Source organism: Pseudophryne corroboree, chromosome 11 (genome assembly GCF_028390025.1).
Source record: "Pseudophryne corroboree isolate aPseCor3 chromosome 11, aPseCor3.hap2, whole genome shotgun sequence".
Lineage (NCBI taxonomy): Eukaryota > Metazoa > Chordata > Amphibia > Anura > Myobatrachidae > Pseudophryne > Pseudophryne corroboree.
Window position 1 is genome coordinate 125,089,895 of NC_086454.1, and position 20,903 is coordinate 125,110,797.

Below are 20,903 nucleotides of genomic sequence, written 5' to 3' on the forward strand. Positions count from 1 at the left end.
GGATCCTAAGGGAAAAAGGCATTCCGGAAGAGGTCATTCCTACCCTGGTCAAAGCCAGAAAGGAGGTGACCGCACAACATTATCACCACATGTGGCAAAAATATGTTGCGTGGTGTGAGGCCAGAAAGGCCCCACGAAGAAATTTCAACTCGGTCGATTCCTGCATTTCCTGCAAACAGGAGTGTCTATGGGCCTCAAATTGGGGTCCATTAAGGTTCAAATTTCGGCCCTGTCGATTTTCTTCCAGAAAGAAGTGGCTTCAGTTCCTGAAGTCCAGAAGTTTGTCAAGGGAGTATTGCATATACAACCCCCTTTTGTGCCTCCAGTGGCACTGTGGGATCTCAACGTAGTTCTGGGATTCCTCAAATCACATTGGTTTAAAACCAGTCAAATCTGTGGATTTGAAGCATCTCACATGAAAAGTGACCATGCTCTTGGCCCTGGCCTGGACCAGGCGAGTGTCAAATTGGTGGTTTTTTTCTCAAAAAAGCCCATATCTGGTTGTCCATTTGGACAGGGCAGAGCTGCGGACTCGTCCCCAGTTCTCTCCCTAAGGTGGTGTCAGTGTTTCACCTGAACCAGCTTATTTTGGTGCCTTGCGCCTACTAGGGACTTGGAGGACTCCAGGTTGCTAGATGTTGTCAGGGCCCTGTAAATATAGGTTCCAGGACGGCTGGAGTCAGGAAAACTGACTTGCTGTTATCCTGTATGCACCCAACAAACTGGGTGCTCTTGCTTCTAAGCAGACTATTGCTAGTTGGATGTGTAATACAATTCAGCTTGCACATTCTGTGGCAGGCCTGCCACAGCCAAAATATGTAAATGCCCATTCCACAAGGAAGGTGGGCTTATCTTGGGCGGCTGCCCGAGGGGTCTCGGCTTTACAACTTTGCCGAGCGGCTATTTAGTCAGGGGCAAACACGTTGGTAAAATCCTACAAATTTGATACCCTGGCTAAGGAGGACCTGGAGTTCTCTCATTCGGTGCTGCAGAGTCATCCGCACTCTCCCGCCCGTTTGGGAGCTTTGGTATTATCCCCATGGTCCTTTCAGGAACCCCAGCATCCACTAGGACGATAGAGAAAATAAGAATTTACTTACCGATAATTCTATTTCTCGGAGTCCGTAGTGGATGCTGGGCGCCCATCCCAAGTGCGGATTATCTGCAATACTTGTACATAGTTACAAAAATCGGGTTATTATTGTCGTGAGCCATCTTTTCAGAGGCTCCGCTGTTATCATACTGTTAACTTGGTTCAGATCACAGGTTGTACAGTGTGATTGGTGTGGCTGGTATGAGTCTTACCCGGGATTCAAAATCCTTCCTTATTGTGTACGCTCGTCCGGGCACAGTATCCTAACTGAGGCTTGGAGGAGGGTCATAGGGGGAGGAGCCAGTGCACACCACCTGATCCTAAAGCTTTACTTTTTGTGCCCTGTCTCCTGCGGAGCCGCTATTCCCCATGGTCCTTTCAGGAACCCCAGCATCCACTACGGACTCCGAGAAATAGAATTATCGGTAAGTAAATTCTTATTTTTTGAAGTTTTAGATTCAGCAATTTACTAAGCTCCTGTGTTTATATATTTATTTGCTAACAGTTTCTTATATAGCGCAGCAAATTCCATTGAGCTTTACAATTGGAAACAACAATGATAAAACAAAACTGGGTAATAACGAACAGTCATAGAGATAGGAAGGCACTGCTCACAATCTTACAATCTATAGGGAAATAGGCACATGGATAGGTTTGAGTAATTCGTGTTTTCTGCCGGCAGCACTGTTGAACATGAAGCCCGCACGGCTCAGTGAGATCCGTGCAGGGCTTCTTTGTGTAAAAGTGTACAGGAACTGTTAAAATGAACCAGTACCAGGCTCTTTGAATCAGTGCTGGTTCGAAAAATACAGAGGATGAACAGCATGACGGCCCCCTGTATTTAAAGAACCAACACCGGGCTCTTGGACTGGTCCAAGTTCCCAAAAATATGGGAGAAAAAGGACGTAGGAATCCCCCGTATTTTTGAAACCAGCACCGGGCTCCAGTAGTCAAGCAGATAATGCCACAGGTGGGGGATACATTTATACTGGTCCCGAAGGCCATGACAGTCACATAGTCTGAATTGATTATTAGTCAGACAATAGATAATGAACTGCCTGTTGATATATGTAAATGCTCTGTTCTTCTAGTATAAACAATTGATTCGGTCAGATCACATATAAATGTAATTAATAGCGGTACAGAAATGTACAAATACATTCAAAGTGGTAATGCTATAAGCATATCAGCATTTCCAATCAAAAACCATATGTGCATTGCATATTTGAAACCTGTTACATAAGAGCAGGGGCGCCACAATGTTTTGAGGTTGTGGGGTTAAGATGGAAGTTCATTTTGGCACTCCTAAATTGCTGAATGTCACCACCTCAGCAGCAGCTGGACTTGCATGCCACACCACCTACCTTATCTATCTATCTATCTATCTATCTATCTATCTATCTATCTATCTATCTATCTATCTATCTATCTATCTATCTATCTATCCAGGGTTGGACTGGGACATATGGGGCCCACCGGGGGAATGCAGTGGCAGGGGCCCATGTTTAGGGGTGTGGTCAGTCTGCAGAGGGGACGTGGCCTGCCACCTCATTGGTTTCACTAACCATTAGAGAGTGCAACGTCTGGGCCCCTTCATAAATATAATGTAATATATACAGTAAATTCATCTGCTGCATGCATGATAATGTAACAGATTAATAACAGCAATGCACTGTAGAAAATACACCATAATCCAGTATAAGGTAACATATGTATAATGTATAATTCAAGTGCAAAGTCTGGAACCTGACCCTTAGAACAGGAGGTGGGCCCCCAGGCAGTGGGGCCCACTGGTGGTTTCCCCTGTACCCCTGTGGGCCAGTCCAAGCCTGTATCTATCTATCTAGGCTACAGTGGCTAACGCCATCTCTATTGTGATCAGAAGCAGGGATATATATATATTTGATATATGCTCTGGAACCCCTGCAATATTTTCAGGGGATACTTACATTTTAAGGGTATCCCCATGAAAATGTCAGTTTTCAGGGGATTTCCCACAAAATATGTATAAAAAAATAAGGCCCTAAAATATAACTGTAAGATGTGAGTGACTTACCTTCATGTACTGTAGAAGACGAAGAGACAGGATCCACTCATAGCTCACACTCTGACTGAGGCTGTGCATGGATGGAAATAAGACTTAATGAGACTTTACAGGTTACATTTTCAGCTGAAACCGATGGGAAATGAGAAGTGAGGGTAGAGTTGGGGGGTGCCCCAAGGGGAAGGAGAGATGGGATGAAAGGGGAGCTGAGGTGTAATAGGGGATTAACATATGAAGTGGAAAGTAAGAAGAGCACTGGGCTGCCCCAGAGGAGGGGCCAGCCCACAGTAACTCGCCACACACTGTGGGTGCTGGAGATGGGTGCAGGGGGGATGAGGGCTCAGAAGGTGTTCAGAGAAGGGCTGTGGGGAGAGAGGAGGTGGTGGATAGGGGATTATCTCTGTCCTGACACTGCGTGTGGTGGCCAAATGCCTGTGGTGGCAGCATCTCAAAAAATGTTGTGGGGAAAGGGTGGGCCGCCCTCCTGCCACCCCCCACACACACTTTTCCAGCACCTATGCATAAGAGCCATATATTATAGTAACAATAGTGTGCCACTTAGTCTTGCTGCTGAAGGATATGAAAACTGGATGACCGGAAGTAGTGAAGGACTTGGAACCAGTTTCGTACATAAAATGGCAGAAAGAAGGGAGTGCGGGAATGGGGACAGTGATCCAATACAGTGGCTACACTAATCAGACAATGTGTATTTACATAGGTGGATCAAGGGAGGGGGGGGGGCACTCGGGCCCGTGCCCCCCCCCCCCCCCTATCGTTTCTGACTTCTTTTTTTAAAATGAGAACAGCAGCAGCACTACCGCTATTTCCGTCAGTCAGATTTAATAAAAGAGTTGACAGGCACTAGGACCCTCTGCGGCTCTAACAGCAGGTCCGTGTGGTAACCAATGGGTAGCTACCTCGCCCACAGCCAGCTGGCCAGAGTCCAGCCCAGGCGCGGGCTTCAAATGCCAGCATCTGTTACTTATGACAGCACAGAAGGCTTCATTAGCCCTCACTGCACCGCACAATAATCCCAGCGCTTCCTCCTCCACTTCCTTTACCACCATGTTAGGTGCAGTCAAACTCTGCCTCAGCTTTGAGAAAGCAGCCCGTGTGATTGTGACAGGGCTATCCTGCAGATGTCTTATGCTGCTTGTTCGAGATCCAGCTGGCTGCTTCTGCTAATCAAAGTTGGGCAGTTCGTGTCCTGCAGTCTGAGTCAGTGCAGTGCCCAAAACAAGGTGTGCTGCACCTGCCACCACCAACTAAAAGCTATAATAATTATATTTCTCTGACGTCCTAGTGGATGCTGGGAACTCCGAAAGGACCATGGGGAATAGCGGGCTCCGAAGGAGGCTGGGCACTCTAGAAAGATTTATGACTACCTGGTGTGCACTGGCTCCTCCCACTATGACCCTCCTCCAAGCCTCACTTGTGCCCGGCCGAGGTTGGATGCACACTAGGGGCTCTCCTGAGCCCCTAGAAAGAAAGTATAGATTTAGGTTTTTTATTTTCAGTGAGACCTGCTGGCAACAGGCTCACTGCAGCGAGGGACTAAGGGGAGAAGAAGCGAACTCGCCTGCTTGCAGCCGGATTGGGCTTCTTAGGCTACTGGACACCATTAGCTCCAGAGGGATCGACCGCAGGCCCAGTCCTTGGTGTTCGGTCCCGGAGCCGCGCCGCCGTCCCCCTTACAGAGCCAGAAGCAAGAAGAGGTCCGGAAAAACGGCGGCAGAAGACATCAGTCTTCACCAAGGTAGCGCACAGCACTGCAGCTGTGCGCCATTGTTACTCAGGCACACTTCACACTCCGGTCACTGAGGGTGCAGGGCGCTTGGGGGGGGTGCCCTGAGCAGCAATAAAAACACCTTGGCTGGCAAAAATACCACAATATATAGCCCCAGAGGCTATATATGTGGTAAATACCCCTGCCAGAATCCAGAAAAAAGCGGGAGAATAGGCCGCGGAAAAGGGGCGGAGCTATCTCCCTCAGACACACTGGCGCCATTTTCTCTTCACAGTGCAGCTGGAAGAAAGCTCCCCAGACTCTCCCCTGTAGTTTTCAGGCTCAAAGGGTTAAAAAGAGAGGGGGGGCACTAAATTTAGGCGCAATATTGTATATACAAGCAGCTATAGGGGAAAATTCACTCAGTTATAGTGTTAATCCCCACATTATATAGCACTCTGGTGTGTGCTGGCATACTCTCTCTCTGTCTCCCCAAAGGGCTTTGTGGGTCCTGTCCTCAGTCAGAGCATTCCCTGTGTGTGTGCGGTGTGTCGGTACAGCTGTGTCGACATGTTTGAGGAGGAGGCTTATATAGTGACGGAGCAGATGCCGATAAATGTGATGACGCCCCCTGTGGGGCCGACACCAGAGTGGATGGTTAGGTAAAAGGTATTAACCGACAGTGTCAACTCCTAACATAAAAGGGTGGATGACGTAACAGCTGTGGGACTGCCGGCTTCTCAGCCCGTGCCTGCCCAGGCGTCTCAAAGGCCATCAGGGGCTCAAAAACGCCCGCTCATTCAGATGGCAGACACAGATGTCGACACGGAGTCTGACTCCAGTGTCGACAAGGTTGAGACATATACACAATCCACTAGGAACATCCGTGACTTGATCCCGGCAATAAAAAATGTGTTACACATTTCTGACATTAACCTCTAAAAATGGGTTTTTATGTTTGGGGAGAAAAAGCAGGCAATGTTTTGTTCCACCATCAGATGAATGAATGAAGTGTGTGAAAAGCGTGGGTTCCCCATGATAAGAAACTGGTAATTTCTAAAAAGTTACTGATGGCGTACCTTTTCCCGCCAGAGGATAAGTTACGCTGGGAGATATCCCCTAGGGTGGATAAGGCGCTCACACGGTTGTCAAAATAGGTGGCACTACCGTTTTAGGAACGGCCACTTTGAAGGTACCTGTTGATAAAAAGCAGGAGGCTATCCTGAAGTCTGTATTTACACACTCAGGTACTAGACTGAAACCTGCAGAGCGTGCTGCTGCAGCGTGGTCAGTGACCCTGTCAAACATACTAGTTTGCTAACATGAGAACATATTAAAGACGTCGTCTTATATATGAGGGATGCACAGAGGGATATTTTGCCGGCTGGCATCCAAAATGATTGTAATGTCCATTCTGTCAGGAGGGTATTAGAGACCTGTCACTGGACAGGTGATGCTGACCTTAAAAGGCGCATAGAGATTCTGCCTTATAAGGGTGAGGAATTATTTGGGGATGGTCTCTGGGACCTCGTATCCGCAGCAACAGCTGGGAAGAAATATTTTTACCTCAGTTTTCCTCACAGACTAAGAAAGCACTGTATTATCAGGTACAGTCCTTTCGGCTTCAGAAAAGCAAGCGGGTCAAAGGCGCTTCCTTTCTGTACAGAGACAAGGGAAGAGGGAAAAAGCTGCACCAGTCAGCCTGTTCCCAGAATCATAATTCTTCTCTCGCTTCCTCTGAGTCCACAGCATGACGCGGGGGCTCCACAGGTGTAGCCAGGTACGGTGGGGGGCCGTCTCAAAAATGTCAGCGATCAGTGGGCTCGCTCACAGGTGGATCCCTGTTTCATTCAAGTAGTATTTCAGGGGTACAAGCTGGAATTCGAGATGTCTTCCCCCCGCCGTTTCCTCAAATATGCCTTGCCGACAACTCCCTCAGGCAGGGAGGCTGTGCTAGAGGCAATTAATAAGCTGTATTCCCAGCAGGTAATACTTAAGGTGCCCCTACTTCAACAAGGACGGGGTTACTATTCCACACGGTTTGGGGTACCGAAACCGCATGGTTCGGTGTGACCCTTTTTTATATTTAAAATCCTTGAACACATACATAAAAAATTCAAGTTCAAGATGGAATCGCTCAGGGCGGTTATTGCAAACCTGGACGAGGGGGATTACATGGTATCCCGGGACATCAAGGATGCTTACCTGCATGTCCCTATTTACTATCCTCGCCAGGAGTACCTCAGATTTGTGGTACAGGATTACCATTACCAAGTCCAGACTCTGCCGTTTGGACTGTACATGGCACCGAGGGTGTTACCAAGGTAATGGCCGGAATGATGATACTCCTTCGAAAAAGGGGAGTTTTAATTATCCCGTACTTGGACAATCTCCTTATAAGGGCGAGGTCCAAGGAGCAGTTGCTAGTCGGGGTAGCACTATTTTGGAAAGGGCTACAACAGCACGGTTGGATTCTAAACAGTCCAGAGTCACAGCTGGTTCCTACGACACGTCTACTGTTCCTGGGGATGGTTCTGGACACAGACCAGAAATAAGTGTTTCTCCCGGAGGAGAAAGCCAAGGAGCTGTCATCTCTAGTCAGAGACCTCCTGAAGCCAAAACAGGTATCGGTGCATCATTGCACGCGAGTCCTGGGAAAAATGGTAGCTTCCTACGAAGCAATCCCATTCGGCAGGTTCCATGCAAGAATTTTTCAGGGGGACCTGTTAGACAAGTGGTCCGGGTCGCATCTTCAGATGCATTAGGCTGATAACCCTGTCTCCAAGGACCAGGGTATCTCTACTGTAGTAGCTGCAGAGTGCCCATCTTCAAGAGGGCCGCAGGTTCGACATACAGGACTAGGTCCTAGTGACCATGGTTGCCAGCATTTGAGGCTGGGGGGCAGTCACACAGGGAAGAAACTTCCAGGGACTTTGGTCAAGTCAGGTGACTTCCCTACATAAATATTCTGGAACAGAGGGCCATTTACAATGCCCTGAGTCAGGCAAGGCCTCTGCTTCAAAACCAGCCGGTCCTGATCCAATCAGGCAACATCACGGCAGTCGCCCATGTAAACCAACAGGGCGGCACAAGAAGCAGGATGGCGATGGCAGAAGCCACAAGGATTCTCCGATGGGCGGAAAATCATGTGTTAGCACTGTCAGCAGTGTTCATTCCCGGAGTGGACAACTGGGAAGCAGATCTTCTCAGCAGACACGACTTCCACCCGAGAGTGTGGGGACTTCATCCAGAAGTCTTCCAAAGGATTGTACACCATTGGGAAAGGCCACAGGTGGACATGAAGGCGTCCCGCCTCAACAAAAAGCTATAAAAGATATTGCGCCAGGTCAAGGGACCTTCAGGCGATAGCTGTGGACGCTCTGGTAACACCGTGGGTGTACCAGTCGGTTTATGTGTTCCCCCCTCTGCCTCTCATACCAAAGGTACTGAGAATAATAAGAAGGCGAGGAGTAAGAACGATACTCGTGGTTCCGGATTGGCCAAGAAGAGCCTGGTACCCAGAACTTCAAGAAAATATATCAGAGGACCCATGGCCTCTGCCGCTCAGACAGGACCTGCTGCAGCAGGGGCCCTGTCTGGTCCAAGACTTACCGCGGCTACGTTTTGATGGCATGGCGGTTGAACGCCGGATCCTAAAGGAAAAGGGCATTCCGGAGGAAGTCTTTCCTACGCTGATTCAAGCCAGGAAAGATGTAACTGCAAAACATTATCACCGCATATGGCGGAAATATGTTGCTTGGTGTGAGGCCAAAAAAGGCCCCAACAGAGGAATTTCAACTAGGTCGATTTCTGCATTTCCTACAAGCAGGAGTGTCTATGGGCCTAAAATTAGGCTCCATTAAGATACAGATCTCGGCTCTGTCGATTTTCTTCCAGAAAGAATTAGCTTCAGTACCTGAAGTTCAGACATTGTAAAAGGAGTGCTGCATATTCAGCCCCCGGTGGTGCCTCCAGTGGCACCTTGGGATCTCAACGTGGTGTTGAGTTTCTTAAAAATCACATTGGTTTGAACCACTAAAAACCGTGGATCTAAAATATCTCACGTTGAAAGTGGTCATGTTATTGGCCTTGGTTTCGGCCAGGCGTGTATCAGAATTGGCGGCTTTGTCATATAAAAGTCCTTATCTGATTTTCCATATGGATAGGGCAGAATTGAGGACTCGTCCCCAGTTTCTCCCTAAGGTGGTATCAGCTTTTCACTTGAACCAACCTATTGTGGTGCCTGCGGCTACTAGGGACTTGGAGGATTCCAAGTTACTGGACGTAGTCAGGGCCTTGAAAAATTATGTTTCCAGGACGGCTAGAGTCAGGAAAATTGACTCGCTATTTGTCCTGGTGCTCCTGCTTCTAAACAGACTATCGCTCGCTGGATCTGTGACACGATTCAGCAGGCGCATTCTGCGGCTGGACTGCCGCATCCTAAATCAGTGAAAGCCCATTCCACAGGGAAGGTGGGCTCATCTTGGGCGGCTGCCCGAGGGGTCTCGGCTTTACAACTTTGCCGAGCTGTTACTTGGTCAGGGGCAAACACGTTTGCAAAATTCTACAAATTTGATACCCTGGCTGAGGAGGACCTTGAGTTCTCTGATTCGGTGCTGCAGAGTCATCCGCACTCTCCCGCCCGTTTGGGAGCTTTGGTATAATCCCCATGGTCCTTTCGGAGTTCCCAGCATCCACTAGGACGTCAGAGAAATTAAGATTTTACTCACCGGTAAATCTATTTCTCGTAGTCCGTAGTGGATGCTGGGCGCCCATCCCAAGTGCGGATTGTCTGCAATACTTGTAAATAGTTATTGCTAACTAAAGGGTTATTGTTAAGCCATCTGTTGAGAGGCTCAGTTGTTTTCATACTGTCAAACTGGATATAGTATCACGAGTTGTACGGTGTGATTGGTGTGGCTGGTATGAGTCTTACCCGGGATTCAAAATCCTTCCTTATTATGTCAGCTCGTCCGGGCACAGTGTCCTAACTGAGGCTTGGAGGAGGGTCATAGTGGGAGGAGCCAGTGCACACCAGGTAGTCATAAATCTTTCTAGAGTGCCCAGCCTCCTTCGGAGCCCGCTATTCCCCATGGTCCTTTCGGAGTTCCCAGCATCCACTACGGACTACGAGAAATAGATTTACCGGTGAGTAAAATCTTATTTGTGCTGGGGTGCCTTCCAGGCTCCCATAACTAATGGAACAGGTGACCAACATTTCAAGGCCCAATCAGTCTTTTCATCAGGGTGAAACATTGGCAATAAACCAGGATGCGCTCCTACAGTCAATCATTACGTGATGTCATATTCTGTGAGGCCACGGCCCCTGTGATACCACACCCCTTATCTGGGAGCACGCGTGCCTTAGGTGCATGTAAATATAACTTTTGCCGTTCCCCTACATAGACAGAAAGGTTTAAAGTAGGCGCAAAAAAACATACAAATATCCTTACATAAGTGCCCTTAGGAAGGTAATGGAGTTGACTCCTAATTTCGCAGGTTCTATGTTCTAAAGTCCCATGTCCACATAGGTTCAATGATGTAGCAAAATTCTTTATCTCGGTAAAGAAGAAGGGATCATCGTGCAGATCAATTTCACAGGGACAAAGTATTTAGTAACACAGAACACTCATAATAATTATAAGTAAACAAGCATGTAACCACTCAAAGTGGATGTAAAGGGGTGCCGGCATTTATCGTCATCAAATTACCCTCCCGAGATGGCACCAAGGGAAGCACTGGAGGGACTGACAGGGGAGAGTGCCGGGGTAGAGAGAGAGAGAGAGAGAGAGAGAGTATATGTGGCTAATATGCACACCTCCCAACATGACCCTCTCCAGGAGGGACGGAATGCTCTGCCTGGACTTCCCTCTTCTTATCCATTAACCTGTTTAAAGCAGGTGCCGACAATCATAAATTAAGAGAAAAATGCAGAAGCAGAGCATTGTGTCCCTCTGGAGGGGGTCATGTTAGGAGGTATGTATAATGTATGTCTGCCGTAATGTGTAAAAATGGGACTCTGTCTGCCGTAATGTCTAAAAAGGGGACTCTGTCTGCCGTACTGTGTAAAAGGGGGACTCTGTCTGCCGTACTGTGTAAAAAGGGAATTCTGCCTGCTGTACTGTGTAAAAAGGGGACTCTGCCTGCCGCAATGTGTAAAAAGGGGACTCTGCCTGCTGTAATATGTAAAAAGGGGAATTGTGCCTGCCGTACTGTGTAAAAGGGGAACTGTGCCTGCCGTACTGTGTAAAAGGGGGACTCTGCTGCTGTGATGTGTAAAAAAGGGGACTCTGCCTGCCGTAATGTGTAAAAAGGGGACTCTGCCTACCATAATGTATAAAAAGGGAACTCTGCCTGCCGTAATGTCTGACAGGGGCTCTACCTGGTGTAGTGGTGCTACTGTGTGGCATAATTTGAATAATGGAGACTACTGTGAAGCGTAATATGAACTGGTATTATTTTGTGGCCACACCCCTTCTCTGTGAAGCCACACCCCTATATTGTTGGCGCGCTACGGCGCGTACTGCCCCTTTTTTAAATAAGGGGGGGGCACCGATGCTGTTTCTTGCACACAGTGCTAGAATGTCTAGTTACGGCACTGGTGATCAGTATGTGAAGACTCTAACTTGATTGTGTATTTGCCCCAGCAGCAAGGGCGTAGCTACCATAGGTGCGGGGAGTGTAGCTGCTATAGGGCCCAGAGCTGAGAGGGGCTTACCTTTCCTGTCACAGTTACATGTGTTATATACAAGGGCATAGCTACTATAGGTGCAGGGAGTGCAGCTGCTATGGGGTCCAGAGCCGAGATGGGTCCACATTCCCTGTCAAATTTATATGGTTTATATACATTTTTCACCACTGGGTGATACATAAGGGCCCGTACAAACTTTTGCCTTGGGGCGTACAAATACATCTAGTTATTATGACCCTAAGCCTGCTCATTGTAATATGGTATACAATGACCTGGAGGGCATTACCATTTTATATATGAACAGGGGGTACTGTAATGTGACATAACAGGAACTGGAGACACTGCGTGTCATAACGTGAATTGGGATTACTGTTGCATAATATGTACTGGCAGCCCTACAATGTGACTTAACATTAACTAAGGCACTACTATGGTTCAGAAAATGACTTAGGGCAGTATTATGGTGCATAAAATTAACACGTGCTGTGGAGAGGTGTATGTCAAGAAGGATTGGGATAGGGGCCCCTTCAAAATGTTGCTATGGGGCCCACACAGTTCTGGCTACGTCCCTTCCCAGTAGGAAATTTGTTGGGAATAGTAATGAATATGTAAACCATCTACTGAAATAGTTTTCTTACTTTTAGTCAAATATAGATTACTATTTCCAATGAATTACAAATGCAATTATTACAAAGTACAGATATCTGTGCTGATGATTTACTTTGTAGTACAGGTTGAGTATCCCATATCCAAATATTCCGAAATACGGAATATTCCGAAAATACAGAATTTTTTTGAGTGAGATAGTGAAACCTTTGTTTTCTGATGGCTCAATGTACTCAAACTTTGTTTAATACACAAAGGGGGTCATTCCGAGTTTTCGCTCGCTAGCTGCTTTTAGCAGCATTGCACACGCTAGGCCGCCGCCCTCTGGGAGTGTATCTTAGCTTAGCAAAATAGCGAACGAAAGATTAGCAGAACTGCTAATAAATAATTCTTAGCAGTTTCTGAGTAGCTCCAGACCTACGCACAGATTGCGATCAGCTCAGTCCGTTTAGTTCCTGGTTTGACGTCACAAACACGCCCTGCGTTCGGCCAGCCACTCCCCCGTTTCTCCAGACACTCCCGCATTTTTCCCTGACACGCCTGCGTTTTTTAGCACACTCCCAGAAAACGCTCAGTTACCACCCAGAAACGCCCCTTTCCTGTCAATCATTTACCAATCAGCAGAGCGACTGAAAAGCGCCGCAGAAACCACAGCAAATCTGCTACATTTTTAGTTAATTAACTAAGCGCATGCCCCCTGCGTGCCTTGCGCATGCGCATTTTGCAATAAATCGCAGCATAGCGAAAATCGGCAACGAGCGAACAACTCGGAATGACCCCCATAGTTATTAAAAATATTGTATTAAATGACCTTCAGGCTGTGTGTATAAGGTGTGTATGAAACATAAATGATTTGTGTGTATGTACACAATCTTTGTTTAATGCACAAAGTTATTAAAAATATTGGCCAAAATTACCTTCCGGCTGTGTGTATAAGGTGTATATGAAACATAAATGCATTCTGTGCTTAGACTTGGGTCCTATCACCATGATATCTCATTATGGTATGCAATTATTCCAAAATACGGAAAAATCCGATATCCAAAATACTTCTGGTCCCAAGCATTTTGGATAAGGGATACTCATCCTGTATAGTGTTTCCCGAGTCTAGTACAACAGATAATTGTGTGTGTAGTCTAATAGCAGAGTAGCAATTACCTGCTACTATAACTGATCCATGCATACTATATTATTTGCAAACCTACTACTATTTACTATAGGAGATGGATTACTGATACAACCAGTTACAGTACTGACATCTAGCAGAGGATTATTACTATTGATTTCCAAATGCTACCTTTCTTTTAACTCAGTAATTTCTTATACTTTCTCACTGTTTTTATGGATTTGGCTGTTTTATGTTACCTATATTGAACTACTGTAAGAGATATGTTATTCTTTTAATATTGCACCTGAACAAATGCACTGACCCAAAGGAACTACTGCCTGTTGTGACCTTACTGATATGACTTACACCCGCTTTATCCATAAAGGGTACATGTTTACCGCAAGGGTACATGTTTGCACTGATGGTGATCACACAGCATGAAATATACCAAATTTTGTCTAAATTTTTTTTTGTGTCTACCATTTTTTGTCGACCTTTCTTATGTAGACATTTTCACCCTGTCGACCTTTTGTACCTGTCAACCTAATGAATGTCGACAAATGTTGTTGACCTGTTAACTGTCTACCTTGATATTGTAGATCTATTATACCATACCCCAGAATGCCACAATATTTGACTTCAGAAAATGAAAATCCTTATAAACTAAACCCACAGTTGATCCCTGTCAGTTTCTAAACGCTGAAAACACTAGAGATGAGCGGGTTCGGTTTCTTTGAATCCGAACCCGCACGAACTTCACTTTTTTTTCCACGGGTCCGAGCGACTCGGATCTTCCCGCCTTGCTCGGTTAACCCGAGCGCGCCCGAACGTCATCATGACGCTGTCGGATTCTCGCGAGGCTCGGATTCTATCGCGAGACTCGGATTCTATATAAGGAGCCGCGCGTCGCCGCCATTTTCACTCGTGCATTGAGATTGATAGGGAGAGGACGTGTCTGGCGTCCTCTCCATTAGAATAGAGATAGATAGATTAGATAGAGAGAGATTGTGCAGAGTCGCAGACAGAGTTAGTTTACCACAGTCAGTGACCAGTGCAGTTGCTAGTTAACTTTTATTTAATATAATATATCCGTTCACTTCTCTCTGCTATATCCGTTCTCTGCCTGAAAAAAAAAACGATACACAGCACAGTCAGTCACACAGTGTGACTCAGTCTGTGTGCACTCAGCTCAGCCCAGTGTGCTGCACAGTCATCAATGTATAAATTAAAAGCTTATAATTAATTGTGGGGGAGACTGGGGAGCACTGCAGGTTGTTAGCAGGAGCCAGGAGTACAATTATATTAATTAACAGTGCACACTTTTGCTGCAGGAGTGGTGACCAGTGCCTGACCACCAGTATAGTATTGTTGTATACTACTAATATCTCTTTAAATATCAACCAGTCTATATTAGCAGCAGACACAGTACAGTGCGGTAGTTCACGGCTGTGGCTACCTCTGTGTCGGCACACGGCAGGCAGTCCGTCCGACCAGAATTGTATTATTTATTATTATATACCTACCACCTAACCGTGGTTTTTTTTTCATTCTTTATACCGTCATAGTGTCATCCTAATTGTTACGAGTATACTACTATCTCTTTATCAACCAGTGTACAGTGCGGTAGTTCACGGCTGTGGCTACCTCTGTGTCGGCACACGGCAGGCAGTCCGTCCGACCAGAATTGTATTATTTATTATTATATACCTACCACCTAACCGTGGTTTTTTTTTCATTCTTTATACCGTCATAGTGTCATCCTAATTGTTACGAGTATACTACTATCTCTTTATCAACCAGTGTACAGTGCGGTAGTTCACGGCTGTGGCTACCTCTGTGTCGGCACACGGCAGGCAGTCCGTCCGACCAGAATTTTATTATTTATTATTATATACCTACCACCTAACCGTGGTTTTTTTTTCATTCTTTATACCGTCATAGTGTCATCCTAATTGTTACGAGTATACTACTATCTCTTTATCAACCAGTGTACAGTGCGGTAGTTCACGGCTGTGGCTACCTCTGTGTCGGCAGTCGGCAGGCAGTCCGTCCATCCATAATTGTATTATTATTATAATATATACCACCTAACCGTGGTTTTTTTTTCATTCTTTATACCGTCATAGTGTCATACTAGTTGTTACGAGTATACTACTATCTCTTTATCAACCAGTGTACAGTGCGGTAGTTCACGGCTGTGGCTACCTCTGTGTCGGCAGTCGGCAGGCAGTCCGTCCATCCATAATTGTATTATTATTATAATATATACCACCTAACTGTGGTTTTTTTTGCATTCTTTATACCGTCGTCATAGTGTCATACTAGTTGTTACGAGTATACTACTATCTCTTTATCAACCAGTGTACAGTGCGGTAGTTCACGGCTGTGGCTACCTCTGTGTCGGCAGTCGGCAGGCAGTCCGTCCATCCATAATTGTATTATTATTATAATATATACCACCTAACCGTGGTTTTTTTTTCATTCTTTATACCGTCGTCATAGTGTCATACTAGTTGTTACGAGTATACTACTATCTCTTTATCAACCAGTGTACAGTGCGGTAGTTCACGGCTGTGGCTACCTCTGTGTCGGCAGTCGGCAGGCAGTCCGTCCATCCATAATTGTATTATTATTATAATATATACCACCTAACCGTGGTTTTTTTATACCACCTAACCGTGGCAGTCCGTCCATAATTGTATACTAGTATCCAATCCATCCATCTCCATTGTTTACCTGAGGTGCCTTTTAGTTCTGCCTATAAAATATGGAGAACAAAAAAGTTGAGGTTCCAAAATTAGGGAAAGATCAAGATCCACTTCCACCTCGTGCTGAAGCTGCTGCCACTAGTCATGGCCGAGACGATGAAATGCCAGCAACGTCGTCTGCCAAGGCCGATGCCCAATGTCATAGTACAGAGCATGTCAAATCCAAAACACCAAATATCAGAAAAAAAAGGACTCCAAAACCTAAAATAAAATTGTCGGAGGAGAAGCGTAAACTTGCCAATATGCCATTTACCACACGGAGTGGCAAGGAACGGCTGAGGCCCTGGCCTATGTTCATGGCTAGTGGTTCAGCTTCACATGAGGATGGAAGCACTCAGCCTCTCGCTAGAAAACTGAAAAGACTCAAGCTGGCAAAAGCACCGCAAAGAACTGTGCGTTCTTTGAAATCCCAAATCCACAAGGAGAGTCCAATTGTGTCGTTTGCGATGCCTGACCTTCCCAACACTGGACGTGAAGAGCATGCGCCTTCCACTATTTGCATGCCCCCTGCAAGTGCTGGAAGGAGCACCCGCAGTCCAGTTCCTGATAGTCAGATTGAAGATGTCAGTGTTGAAGTACACCAGGATGAGGAGGATATGGGTGTTGCTGGCGCTGGGGAGGAAATTGACCAGGAGGATTCTGATGGTGAGGTGGTTTGTTTAAGTCAGGCACCCGGGGAGACACCTGTTGTCCGTGGGAGGAATATGGCCGTTGACATGCCAGGTGAAAATACCAAAAAAATCAGCTCTTCGGTGTGGAGGTATTTCACCAGAAATGCGGACAACAGGTGTCAAGCCGTGTGTTCCCTTTGTCAAGCTGTAATAAGTAGGGGTAAGGACGTTAACCACCTCGGAACATCCTCCCTTATACGTCACCTGCAGCGCATTCATAATAAGTCAGTGACAAGTTCAAAAACTTTGGGTGACAGCGGAAGCAGTCCACTGACCAGTAAATCCCTTCCTCTTGTAACCAAGCTCACGCAAACCACCCCACCAACTCCCTCAGTGTCAATTTCCTCCTTCCCCAGGAATGCCAATAGTCCTGCAGGCCATGTCACTGGCAAGTCTGACGAGTCCTCTCCTGCCTGGGATTCCTCCGATGCATCCTTGCGTGTAACGCCTACTGCTGCTGGCGCTGCTGTTGTTGCCGCTGGGAGTCGATGGTCATCCCAGAGGGGAAGTCGTAAGCCCACTTGTACTACTTCCAGTAAGCAATTGACTGTTCAACAGTCCTTTGCGAGGAAGATGAAATATCACAGCAGTCATCCTACTGCAAAGCGGATAACTGAGTCCTTGACAACTATGTTGGTGTTAGACGTGCGTCCGGTATCCGCCGTTAGTTCACAGGGAACTAGACAATTTATTGAGGCAGTGTGCCCCCGTTACCAAATACCATCTAGGTTCCACTTCTCTAGGCAGGCGATACCGAGAATGTACACGGACGTCAGAAAAAGACTCACCAGTGTCCTAAAAAATGCAGTTGTACCCAATGTCCACTTAACCACGGACATGTGGACAAGTGGAGCAGGGCAGGGTCAGGACTATATGACTGTGACAGCCCACTGGGTAGATGTATGGACTCCCGCCGCAAGAACAGCAGCGGCGGCACCAGTAGCAGCATCTCGCAAACGCCAACTCTTTCCTAGGCAGGCTACGCTTTGTATCACCGCTTTCCAGAATACGCACACAGCTGAAAACCTCTTACGGCAACTGAGGAAGATCATCGCGGAATGGCTTACCCCAATTGGACTCTCCTGTGGATTTGTGGCATCGGACAACGCCAGCAATATTGTGTGTGCATTAAATATGGGCAAATTCCAGCACGTCCCATGTTTTGCACATACCTTGAATTTGGTGGTGCAGAATTTTTTAAAAAACGACAGGGGCGTGCATGAGATGCTGTCGGTGGCCAGAAAAATTGCGGGACACTTTCGGCGTACAGGCACCACGTACAGAAGACTGGAGCACCACCAAAAACTACTGAACCTGCCCTGCCATCATCTGAAGCAAGAAGTGGTAACGAGGTGGAATTCAACCCTCTATATGCTTCAGAGGTTGGAGGAGCAGCAAAAGGCCATTCAAGCCTATACAATTGAGCACGATATAGGAGATGGAATGCACCTGTCTCAAGTGCAGTGGAGAATGATTTCAACGTTGTGCAAGGTTCTGATGCCCTTTGAACTTGCCACACGTGAAGTCAGTTCAGACACTGCCAGCCTGAGTCAGGTCATTCCCCTCATCAGGCTTTTGCAGAAGAAGCTGGAGGCATTGAAGAAGGAGCTAACACGGAGCGATTCCGCTAGGCATGTGGGACTTGTGGATGCAGCCCTTAATTCGCTTAACAAGGATTCACGGGTGGTCAATCTGTTGAAATCAGAGCACTACATTTTGGCCACCGTGCTCGATCCTAGATTTAAAGCCTACCTTGGATCTCTCTTTCCGGCAGACACAGGTCTGCTGGGGTTGAAAGACCTGCTGGTGACAAAATTGTCAAGTCAAGCGGAACGCGACCTGTCAACATCTCCTCCTTCACATTCTCCCGCAACTGGGGGTGCGAGGAAAAGGCTCAGAATTCCGAGCCCACCCGCTGGCGGTGATGCAGGGCAGTCTGGAGCGACTGCTGATGCTGACATCTGGTCCGGACTGAAGGACCTGACAACGATTACGGACATGTCGTCTACTGTCACTGCATATGATTCTCTCAACATTGATAGAATGGTGGAGGATTATATGAGTGACCGCATCCAAGTAGGCACGTCACACAGTCCGTACTTATACTGGCAGGAAAAAGAGGCAATTTGGAGGCCCTTGCACAAACTGGCTTTATTCTACCTAAGTTGCCCTCCCACAAGTGTGTACTCCGAAAGAGTGTTTAGTGCCGCCGCTCACCTTGTCAGCAATCGGCGTACGAGGTTACATCCAGAAAATGTGGAGAAGATGATGTTCATTAAAATGAATTATAATCAATTCCTCCGCGGAGACATTGACCAGCAGCAATTGCCTCCACAAAGTACACAGGGAGCTGAGATGGTGGATTCCAGTGGGGACGAATTGATAATCTGTGAGGAGGGGGATGTACACGGTGATATATCGGAGGGTGAAGATGAGGTGGACATCTTGCCTCTGTAGAGCCAGTTTGTGCAAGGAGAGATTAATTGCTTCTTTTTTGGGGGGGGTCCAAACCAACCCGTCATATCAGTCACAGTCGTGTGGCAGACCCTGTCACTGAAATGATGGGTTGGTTAAAGTGTGCATGTCCTGTTTTGTTTATACAACATAAGGGTGGGTGGGAGGGCCCAAGGATAATTCCATCTTGCACCTCTTTTTTCTTTTCTTTTTCTTTGCATCATGTGCTGATTGGGGAGGGTTTTTTGGAAGGGACATCCTGCGTGACACTGCAGTGCCACTCCTAGATGGGCCCGGTGTTTGTGTCGGCCACTAGGGTCGCTAATCTTACTCACACAGCTACCTCATTGCGCCTCTTTTTTTCTTTGCGTCATGTGCTGTTTGGGGAGGGTTTTTTGGAAGGGACATCCTGCGTGACACTGCAGTGCCACTCCTAGATGTGCCCGGTGTTTGTGTCGGCCACTAGGGTCGCTAATCTTACTCACACAGTCAGCTACCTCATTGCGCCTCTTTTTTTCTTTGCGTCATGTGCTGTTTGGGGAGGGTTTTTTGGAAGGGACATCCTGCGTGACACTGCAGTGCCACTCCTAGATGGGCCCGGTGTTTGTGTCGGCCACTAGGGTCGCTTATCTTACTCACACAGCGACCTCGGTGCAAATTTTAGGACTAAAAATAATATTGTGAGGTGTGATGTGTTCAGAATAGGCTGAAAATGAGTGTAAATTATGTTTTTTGAGGTTAATAATACTTTGGGATCAAAATTACCCCCAAATTCTATGATTTAAGCTGTTTTTTAGGGTTTTTTTAAAAAAACACCCGAATCCAAAACACACCCGAATCCGACAAAAAAAATTCGGTGAGGTTTTGCCAAAACGCGGTCGAACCCAAAACACGGCCGCGGAACCGAACCCAAAACCAAAACACAAAACCCGAAAAATTTCCGGCGCTCATCTCTAGAAAACACGCGTCGGTTTTCTAGTGCTAAATGTATAGAAGTTGAAATTAATTGTTAAAACTTCCCCCTTGTAATAAAAGAAGTAAAATATTGCCAGATTTTTCTTAATAGAAATAAAGTTAGTGCCCCTATCTTGTAGGGGGAAAAGATTGTCAAATAAGGTGCAAATTTAACAACGAGGGATATTCTTATCATTCAGCAAAATACACAGGAATTCATTTAGAACAGGTTATGTGCTGTAAAAATCTTTTGTGTGGCACCTAGATCAGTGATGGCTAACCTTGGCACTCCAGCTGTTGTTGAACTACACATCCCAGCATGCCCTGCATCAGTTTTGCTATTTGGCCATGCTAAAACTGATGCAGGGCATGCTGGGATGTGTAGTTCAACAACAGCTGGAGTGTCAAGGTTAGCCATCACTGACCTAGATGGTACATCATATGGCATTTTTTTGGAAGTATGTACATAGAATGCACAAATCAAAACAACCCCAATACACCATCCAGTTGGCACTCCATAAATAACTTGAGTTCTAGGGGGGTAATTCCAAGTTGATCGCAGCAGGACATTTTTTAGCAGTTGGGCAAAACCATGTGCACTGCAGGGGAGGCAGATTTAACATGTGCAGAGAGAGTTATACCCCTTTCACATCGCACAAATAACCCGGTATCGACACGGCATATTGCCGTGTGGAAACGGGTCAGTGTGCGATGTGAAAGCTCCTTTGCTGAATTAGCGGGTCGCCTGACCCGGTAATTCAACCCGGTAAAAAAGAAGGGTTATTACC

The 20,903-nt window shown here is 46.6% G+C and overlaps 1 protein-coding gene and 1 long non-coding RNA gene across 6 annotated transcripts in view; one reads left to right on the forward strand and one right to left on the reverse strand.

Annotated features, from left to right (window-relative positions):
* Positions 1-20,903, reverse strand: part of LOC134969087 (uncharacterized) — a 101,358-nt gene that overhangs the window by 76,343 nt on the left and 4,112 nt on the right. For 2 of the 5 annotated variants that reach the window (XR_010189405.1, XR_010189401.1), the window contains exons 2-3: positions 10,317-10,421; positions 3,150-3,210 (exon numbers count right to left, since the gene is read on the reverse strand). The exons of 1 other annotated variant lie outside the window; for it this stretch is intronic. This is a non-coding gene — a long non-coding RNA (uncharacterized LOC134969087). The remainder of the gene's footprint in view (positions 1-3,149; positions 3,211-10,316; positions 10,422-20,903) is intronic. 2 more of the 5 variants (XR_010189402.1, XR_010189404.1) reach the window with 2 other exon arrangements.
* IRF7 (interferon regulatory factor 7) overlaps positions 1-20,903 on the forward strand; it is an 82,279-nt gene that overhangs the window by 48,784 nt on the left and 12,592 nt on the right. The gene's annotated exons all lie outside the window — the stretch shown is intronic.